Consider the following 10,990-nt stretch of genomic DNA (forward strand, 5'->3'; position numbering starts at 1 on the left):
AAAGCTAATGAAAATAGATTTACCTTGAGAGAGAGAAAGCTGGGCTACACGATATGAGACCATCTTGGTCAATCTATAAAAAATGAATGCTTAGAACAGATTGTCGACTGCGACGAAGCTTCTTCGACAATTCAGAGAGAATATGAAAGAGTATGCTAGTGCGGTAGAGCACACACGAAGGGTGCTAACGCACGCCAGAAAGGGGGGGGGGTTGGAGAAGATTTCAAATGGCGAGGGACTGCAAAAGATTTTGAATGGAGGGTGCTGGAAAACCTTTCGATAATCTCACCTAAACACACATAGTAATTAGGAAAAATAAAAATAAAAGAAATTACTCATAGAGTGTGTTGTGCAGGCAGACATATATTTTATTATTTTATTATTCTGAGAATATTCTATTACTATTTCACTAGTTAAGTTTGGATTGTAGAGTATTTTAATAATACTGCATTACTATTTATTATTTTTTACTTATTTTTTATTATTATTAAATATTTTATTATTATTTTTTATTACTATTTATAGAATATCTAAAATTATCTTACTATTCAAACAAGACGAACTAACTTAACTCTTAACTTTAGATACTAATTATAAGCTTTTTAAACCATGGATACTAGTTTTGAAAAGTGAAAATCTAAGAGATTCATGAGAATTATTTATGTCATTTCTAAAAATATGAGGATTATGCTACAAGGCCCTCCAAGGTGTACGGCTAGGCATGCTACTTAGTGTAAATGGTATTTTTTAAAAGAATCATAAATTTACTAATAAATAATCTAATAGTTACTTCATTAATTATTAACCAACCATCCAAGTGAGAGAAAAAATGATAAGACGAGTCAGCATGTTTTAATATATAAAACATATGTCATTTTATGACCATGTCAGTCATTCAAGCCTCACTTCAATGTGATTGGCCATGCTAGTGCAGCTTGATAGAGGCCCTCTCACTGAGGAATAACGACAAGGTTACAACTTTATTATTATTCATTTACTATTTTTTTATTTAATAATCAAGAAAGTAAATATTAATAAAATTATATATTTTTTAATTTATTTTAATAATTAAAGATGTTAAAAAAACACTTAAAAAATATGATAAAAAATAAAAAAAAATTAGAAATACATTTAGATAGTAGATGAATAGTAATATAGTAATAAACCTATTACTACCCTTTAATAAATAGATAGTGTCCAAGATTTTACTGATAATTGAGAGAATCTTATTTAAAAATGGATATTTTACAATAAACATATGCTCACTTCAATACCGTTATAACTATAATTGCTTATTAAGGAAACAAAATAGGGTAATAACTATTATTTTTGAATAATAATTTAGTTAAAATCAATTTGATGCAAAATAATTCAAGTCACCTAACATGGGTGACAAAGGTCGTGTCATTGAATATCAAGGTTCAATATCAGAATATCATATGAGACACTAACGCAATGATTTGAACAAATCTTGAAGCACTGTCTATGCACCTTTCTCCATGAATAGTCTGACAAAAAAAAAAAAAAAACTACAGTGCCTAGATTTTTATATGAGAAATGCTTTTTGTTCCGAAAATGTATTGGAATGACATTTTTTTTTTATTATTTAGTGATTAAAAAATATTTTTTAATGATATTATGAAGTTTTTTTTTAAATGTTTATGATGATAAAAAAAATACATGAAAAAAAAGAAAAAAAATAAAAAAGTAAAATAGCCTATTCGGAATTTTTTTCGAAATGTTTTTTCGATCAATATAGCAGTTCTCTTTTTATATATACATATGAGAATTACAACTGTAAAAACATCTCATAAAAATAAGTCTACAAACTTATATGACTTTATATGATACGTTAATCTATTTTATAATAAAAATAATTTTATAATATAACATACTACATCAAGTTATATCAGTTTATAAATTTATTTGTATCATTTCGTTACATATGTACGCATGGTGTATATATATATATATATATATTTATATGGAGTCGACTTTCTAGAAATCTATAAGAGTTATTTATGCTATTCGTAGAAATATATACACATTTATGTCATGTAATCACACATTTGAGTCATTCAAGCCTTATCATCTGACATATGCTCAGTTTAACGCAATTGGCCATATTGTGCAAGCTTGAGCTTCACAGGGACTATTTGAATAAATAAATACTATCCATTTGACTTGAAATTGAGAGAATTTTATAAAAATAAAATTGATATTTTGTAGTAAATATATTCTCCTTGCCATATCATAGTAACTATGAATGCTTTTTAGGAAACAAAGTCATCTTTTCTGGATGACAAGGTCGTGTCATTAAATATCAAGGTTGAACATGACAGTATTACATTAGAGACACTAACATAAATTACATGAATAAATGTTGAGGAAAACACTACTCTGATGTCCACCGACATATTATCGATTTGTTTTTTTTTTTTTTTTACTAATTAAGAAAGTATTTTATGAATAGTCCACAAAAGAAAAAATAAAATAAACTTCTCATTTACCGTATTATAGAAATGTTTTAGAAAATAAATTTATAAATTAATATAATTACATACATTACATTAAATTACAAAATTATTTTTTATTATAAAATAAACCTAACATATAATTATTTTAATTTATAAATTTACTATCAAATCTATTTATACCGTAACATTTGTCAATTTGATATGGCAGTCATTCGGCCCTTATCAATGCCCACTTTAATGTGATTGGCCATGCTATGAAACTTGATATTGACCATTCAATCAATTTCACTTGAAAATAGAGACGATATCATCTCAAAATCTAACTGTGGTTGCTTTCTGAAATAAATAAATAAATAAATAAAAGTGCTGTTTGTATGCCGTCCAATTTTAACGAAGTATTCTATAATATAAATTATATTTTTAAAAATATTTTTTTAAATATCATTAAATATCTAAAAAATAAAAATATATTAATAATCAATTTTTTAATCAGTAAAAAAATATATGAACAATGAAATTGATGTAAAATAATAGAAGTCAGCTAATAATTAAATATTAGGCTGTACATGACCGTATTACCGTATTATATGAGAAATAACAGTGACATGAACAAATGTAAAAGCTTCATATACTCGTACGGATATTGATAGAATTACTACATATTTAATATCTATCTATTATTTATAATATTTTTATTTTGTTATCATTTTATTTTAAATATTTTTTTAACATCTTTAATTATTAAAAAAAATTAAAAAAATATATAAATTTATTAATATTTACTTCTTTAATTATTAAATAAAATAAAAAAATAAAAAAATAAATAATAAATAATAATAAATAAATAGTAAAAAGAGTTATTGTGTCTTTCTTAAAAGAATACAAACATAAATATCTCTCAGTGACACATGTGATATATGCCCACGTCAATGTGAGATACCAATGATGTCAGACCTCTTCAATTTGATAGTCCATCTTATCAACTTCGTAAGGACCATTTCACTTTAAAAATAAAATTATGGTAGATATAGGCCCCTTGCCTTATCATTATTGTAACCATGGTTAAGGAAACAAAAACAAGAAAATTATTTGTGGACAGTACAAATAATGTATGTTAAGATTTAAATTTTAAATTTTTTTTTAAATCAAATTATACTATATAAATATTTTATTATGTGTAATATTTAAACTGACTTATAAATAAATTTCTGATGTAAATGATGTATTTTATACACCAATTTAAAAATATAATAACTCCTAATAGAAGACATCTAATATGGGCATCAATGTTATCATTAAATTTCGAGTTAAACCATGATAGCAATATAGCATCATATGATATGGTTTTAGTTTATAAAGTAAAGAACACATTATGTAAGTTATATGAAACACTAAAATATAAAATTTATATCTCATTTCATTTAATTATTATATTTTTTAAATTTTTATATAAAATATAATAAATAATTTAATTTTATTTAATTTTTTAAAATTTTTAAATAATAATAATATTAAAATATAATATTTTTAATTTTTAAATAAAATATAAAATTTTTATTTCATCTCTAAACCTACCCTGACATGATCAAATCTAGGAGCTCATTGATAGAAAATAAATGATACATATACTCACCATCTGACAAATGTCCACTTGAATGTGACTGGCGCAAGTTGACAGGGACCATCTTCTTAAGTCTGTGAAAACAGAGACCACTTTTTTTTTTTGCAAGGTACAGAAAGTGACCTGCCTTAAATGCAAAGCAAGAAGAGACTTCAAAGGTTCAAAATTAAAACCAATCCTTGAGGCTGAGGGGTCAGGTCTTGGTTTGATCAAAACTCTCTGGACATCACTTATGACTGAGCTCTCATAAACATACTTGCATGGCCCCAGTTTTGAATTCAAAATTTTGCTTTCTCAAAGTGCTGATTTTGTAGAGTTTGTTTATCTCGTAAATGAGATGACATAGTATAGTATGAATTGAGATTAAAATTAAAAAATTAAATAAAATATTATTATAATATATTTTTTAATATTATTTTTATTTTAAAATTTGAAAAGATTGAATTGTTTATTTTATTTTATATTAAAAATTAAAAAAATTATAATAATTAAATGAGATGAAATATTTTTTAAAAACAAACGGAGATTTAAATCAAACTAGAGGCCCAGAAATTTACACCCTATGAATTTACATGCTTTAGCAATTTCAACTTTATGTCTTAAGTTCATTACTCTAAAAACACAGAAAATGCTTTATTTCATTTGTTTATTGATAAAAATGGGTTTGTCTTTATTTCAGCCTAAAAAAAATCCTATATATAAATATATATTAAATATCTTTGAGAACCAAAGAATATAATTAGAAGAATGTGCATTCAAAAATATCAAGATCATTGTATTCAAACTAATGTGCATATTTTTCTTCATTCATGCAAATCATGTAAGACCAGATGGATAATAAGTGACACAATGTTTTATCAAATAGAAAACAAAAAAGGGATAAAACCATGATCTCTTAGGTTGGATAGTGAGATGAGATGAAATAATTTGTGAATAGTAGTTAAATGATTTGTAAATATTAGTGAAATGATTTGAGTTAATATGTTTTATAAAATTTTGAAAAAAGAGAAAAAAAAAACGTTAAATGAAGATATTATAAAGTTAAACTATTGTTAGAATATTTTTTAATATAATTTTATTTTTAAATTTGAAAATTTTGAATTATTTATTATATTTTGTTTAAAAATTTAGAAATTTTTTAATGATTAAGTAATGATTTAATAAAAAAATTAAAAATTAAAAAATATTTATATTTATAATATTTAAATATTAAGATAAAATAAAATAAGATAATAGGCTCGTGCTATGCAAACCAGGCATTAGGCAAGACATGCATAAACAAATACAAGATAATTGAAATATTTTTAAAAGTGACAAGCAGAATGATGGTGTCACATATTTTCATTTAAGTGACAATAGAGAATATTTGCTAATTTATTATTTATCTCTTTCTACAATAGACAACAATAATCTCACCAAATAAAATTGTAATTCTCATTCAACCAATTGGTGGAATGAAAATGTTAAACCTATAACTATTTTATAACTTTATTTAAAATTATGGATAATTATGTAAAATTAAAATTATTTTTAATAAAATAACAAAATTACATTGATTGATTTAAAATAGACTATAAAATAAAATAATAAATATTTATATTTGGACAAATTTGAGATTAAGAATAGTATTCCTTCATTTATATTAGTAAGCAGAATGATGACATCACAATTTAAGTTTTAAGTTTTAACGACAAAATCTAAATGATAGCAATCCTGCCAAATAAAATTATAATTCTTATTGCAATTAGGTGGTGGAATATTCATAATTGGGTCATGATTTATCTCACAATATTATTCATGTATTTAGCTTTCAATCTGAATCTAAAAAAGAGAGAAAAAAAACTCAAGACATCAGATTTTCATTTAATTGACATAAAATTATTCGCTACTTTATTATACCGCAACAAAATTTATTTTTAGAACGATTTTTGTTTGGAACAAAATAAAAATCATCTCAAAAAATGAAATGTAGGGATGAGATTCAAACTTCATTCCTAAAAAATGACAGAAGGTGTTTACCATTCGAATACGTAAGGACTTCGTCTCTAATAAAATAATCTTTCGAACATAGACCAAAAACGTTCAAACAAAATAAAATAAACATTTGAACGGATATTATATATCGTCCAACTAGAATTTGGTTAAGTGATAAAATTTAGCGAGATATTGATTTATCGAACGAGAAATTGATGGGTTAAGTCAATAAGTTTAGCAGGACGTTGACTTACCATTTGAACAAATTATTATATCATTCGAACGAATACGTTAATTAATATTCGAAAGTAAAATAAAGAGTTCGAATGAATATTTGTTGCATAAATATCTAGAGAGAATGAAGAAATGTTCGAACGTGATATATTCTGTTCCAATGGTTATAGAATTTTTACAATTATTGATAGCAACAAAATACCTTATTTAATTGGGGGCGGCTACTATGCCGCCCCATTTTGACCGCTGGGCATACCGCCCAGCGTAATTTTTTTTTTTCTTTTTTCTTTTCACATTTTTTTAACATATTTAAATATATTTAAAAAATAAAAAAAAATACACCAATACACTTAAAATCACTTCCTTAACCACTAAGTAAAAAAAAATAAAATAAAAAAATAAATTTTGACTAGGGGTCAAATAGAGGTGTCAAATTAGGGAGGCAAAGTAGACTTTCTCTATTTAATTATGGATAAATATTTAATTTATATAAAAATTAGCAATTAAATAATAGGAATAATATAAATCAATAATTAAATTAGAAAAGGCAAACTCTATTTAATTCATAATTAAATTAAATTTACAAACCACCAAATATTTTCCATACTAAAAAAAAAATTGTAAATAAAAGAGACAAACTACTAAGATCCGAACTCTCTGCACACATCCTCGACTCCAACTAGGCATGTCTCTAGCTGTGTCAGTTGAGTACTGATCGTAACCTGAGTCGCAGACATGACATCAACCTCTGTACGTAAGTCAGAGATTCTAGTATTAATCTTTGCACATAACTAAGAGATGCTAGTATTAATCTCTGTACGTAACTCAGACATGACAGTACAGATCTCCTTACACACTGCATTGATGGATGTCTTATCGACCGATACTCCACAATCTCCCAGGCATGCATCTCCGTGTGTATCGACTGGGTTTAGAAAGGACCACAAAGACAAAGTCTCGAGTGTCACATGCTTCATGACAGGGTGGAGGAGTTGATCGGTCTCATCGGCTCCTGGACACGCTTAGCAATATTTGGCAGGACCTCGGCATGTAACAGAAATAATGTGATCAAGATCCCAAATGACAGTATATTCTTCATAATGTACCCGGCCTCTGATCGAATTCTATCGAATATATAACTTATTAGGTCGATAGGAACGCCATAAGCGACGTGTATCATAAATTTCACCCGATCCATGCCAACCTCTATCTTGTGCTACCGAGGATCAATGTTGTTGGCAATGATCAAGTTCATGATCTTGAAGAAACCAGATAGATCTGCCTATATGATGCTCTTCGTCCTATCATAAAAAGGAGTATCTGAACCAACAACCAACTGCCTCACCTCATGATCAGAGAGGCCATCGAGTTCATCTATATAAGATCCCTTGTCCTCACCCATCTCTTCATCACCCGAAGCTAGAGACTCTCTGGGCACTACGTTCTAACATGCAATGCGCAATCGAGGAATACCAATAAAACTAGCGAGTCCGTCTGCTAAAAATATAACTGAAGTTCCTCATATAGAGATCTTGTATGCCCCTTTGTCATCTGAGCTGTCACCACCGAGCTTTTATAGAACTCGGAGACAATGTTAATATAAGAAATGAGGTCCCATGCTTCCTCATTCTAGTCAAGGATTGGTGTCCAACCACGATCAATGAAGACTGATGTCAATAAATGACCCTCCCATTTAAGAGTCAGAAAGTTAGAAATTTTCACCTGACACTCTAATAAAATAGTCATCTCTCGAACTGTTTCAATGGAAAGTTGCCTTGGTTTGCCACGCTAATGTCCCCTATAAGATATTATCAACCTGAAATTTAAAAAATAAAATATATATGCAACATTAGTTATAAAATATAATACATGAATATTCATAAAGTTATATACTAATTAAAACAATGAGAAATTGTTTTCTATTATACCGTTCAATTGAATCCCTAACCATTCGAACGTTATAATTTTTACATCACCGTTCAAACGTGAAACATATATTTTCGAATGATAAAATTAAATTTAGTTTGAACGTATGGTGAACCCATCAATCGCTCAGCGTTTGAGTTCCTATTGTTCGAACGCATACAAAATCATTCAAACTGTGTATGGATCGAACTCAGCCATGGTTGAGTCAACTCAGTGGCCATGAAAATGAAAACTCATTTCGTTCTTCCACAAATAACAAGTACACAACACTTGGTAAACAGCCTACGATGGATTCCCGGCCACCTATGGTGGCCATCGACGGAAAAACCAAGTTTTCATAATTTTTTACAAATAATGTAACAAAACATATATAAATCAACCATTATTCACATGTAAGGATGGTACCACTTGAAAGGAACGAGTCTTCGATGGTGGTGGTGACAACATCGTTCGACTGAGTTGGGTTATGTTCGAAATTCTGAATGGTTGTTATGGGGTGACGACGGCGTTCAAAAGCCTCCCCTAATACCTTATATGTAGAGATCTGTTCAAACGATATGTTATACATTCGAATGGTTTTGAGACTATCTTACCGTTCGAACACTAGTATATACTGTTTGAATTGTGTTTATTTCAAATTGTTTTATATTTAATATATTACATATTATATGATATTATATGTATGATATATCATTTAGTAATTTTATATATAAATACTATAATATATAGTATTAGTATATGCTAATTATAATATCATATAATAACGTAAATGTGAGGGGTTCAAATGGTATAGATTTTAAAAGGTCGCGCAGGTGACTACTTTTTTCGCTGTAATAAACATTGTTTTAATTGGAACGATGACGTTTCAATTCAAGGAACTTATTAAAAACTAGGTCTGGGTTAAATAATGCAGATCACTCATAGTGCCGCACTCTCCTCATTTCAGATTTCTTCTTCGAATTTCGAAGAGAGCTGAGGTATCTAAGTGACTTTTTTCTTCAAAAAATTTAAGAGAGATACTCACACTTGGGTTTACAGAGAGACAAAAAGTGAGAGAGATAGAGATAAAGTGAGTAAGATTGATGGATAGTTGGAGAAAGGGTTGCACACAAGTTTTTCCAAGAGACGATCCTTGGTAAATATATATACACCTTAACTCATGTTCTTCATTATAAATTTTAGATGTTTACTAATTTTTTTGTATCCCCTAAATGTGGTGTATGTCTTTTGTGTTTATTGGATTGTTTGGAATTGCATTGAAGGTAAAATCTCTGATTTCTACTCATTATAATCTATATCTATGTTTGTCCATGATACATGATTTGTGTTTGTGAATAATCACTGAATTGTTTTGTGTTTGTCTGTCTATATCTATTTGTTGATGTTGTTCTGTGTTCGAGTCTGGAAACTGAGTTACAATCGTTCGAACAGAGTATCTGTTACCATTCGAAAGGTCATTCTGCATTCAAACGTACACTATATACATTCGAACGTGAACTTCCATTATAGATTGCACAGAACTCTAATTAATTACTAATTAAATTTTAAAAATGTATTTTAAACTATCACACAATAGAACATCTTAATAATAAACATAATGAGAATATAATTAATACTTAAAAACATGATAGACAATAGGAAATTAAATAACACAATAGAACAACATTATAATAAACTATATTAATACTTAAAAACATGCACCCAAGTGAATAAATATAGTAATAAAAAATAATTGATCAAAAGTAGTTAACATAAATAACACAATAGAACAATAATATTGCACAATATATTAGATTTAATAAAATTATATAGCACAATTGATTAGATTTAAGAAAATTATATACCACAATATATTAGATTTAATAAAATCATATAGCACAATTAATTAGATTTAAGAAAATCATATAGCAAAAAAATAATACCTTAATTATATAATTATCTGTTATTTGATATATTCTTATATCTTTAATTGTTGTTGTGTATTACATGAGAGTAATTGTATATTGCATCGAAATAAACCTTAGATCCGTTCGAGAGTTATTAATCCCATTGAACAGTTGATTGATAACTCTTGAATTGTCCAGAGTGAACAGTTTGGAATTATAAGAGCATTCTCACAAACTATCTAATTGTATCTATTCGCATTCGACATTATAATTTTGGTATAGTCATCACTTGTTGTTCTCCAAATATGCAGTTTCGATATGGTGCATCGACGTTTTACTCGTCGGTGCACACGACCAAACGAGCATATTTGAAAAACTATGGGAAGATGCTGCCAAAATTTCGTTGGTCGTAGTAGATAATAGTTGATAGATTGGCAACTATGATCTTACAATCCCGAATGGGATAGAACCAACTACCTGGTGAAAGGAAAAAATTGCACAATATGTTAGATAAATGCTTGCTTTGCCATGAGACTATTTATAATAGGGTATTAGGCATGGATAAGAGTTGGATGCGAGTTAAATATTGTTTGGGTGACGATTACAATGTATATGCTAAGGCTGTTAAGAAATTCTTGGAGTTCGCATCCTGTATAGTTAATAGTGACGTGCGTATTAGATGTCCATGCCGATAATGCAAGAATTTGCGTTCTCATAAGATAGACTTGGTGAGAGATCATATGTTTGTCAAAGGTATTGATTATGGTTATACTGATTGAGTCTTACACGATGAACTATATCCAACGTCATTCGAGCCTTCACATGAAGAAGAAGACATCGATGGAGATGTACAATCAGAGGTTGTTGGTGAT

The sequence above is a fragment of the Juglans microcarpa x Juglans regia genome, chromosome 6S (genome assembly GCF_004785595.1).
Source record: "Juglans microcarpa x Juglans regia isolate MS1-56 chromosome 6S, Jm3101_v1.0, whole genome shotgun sequence".
Lineage (NCBI taxonomy): Eukaryota > Viridiplantae > Streptophyta > Magnoliopsida > Fagales > Juglandaceae > Juglans > Juglans microcarpa x Juglans regia.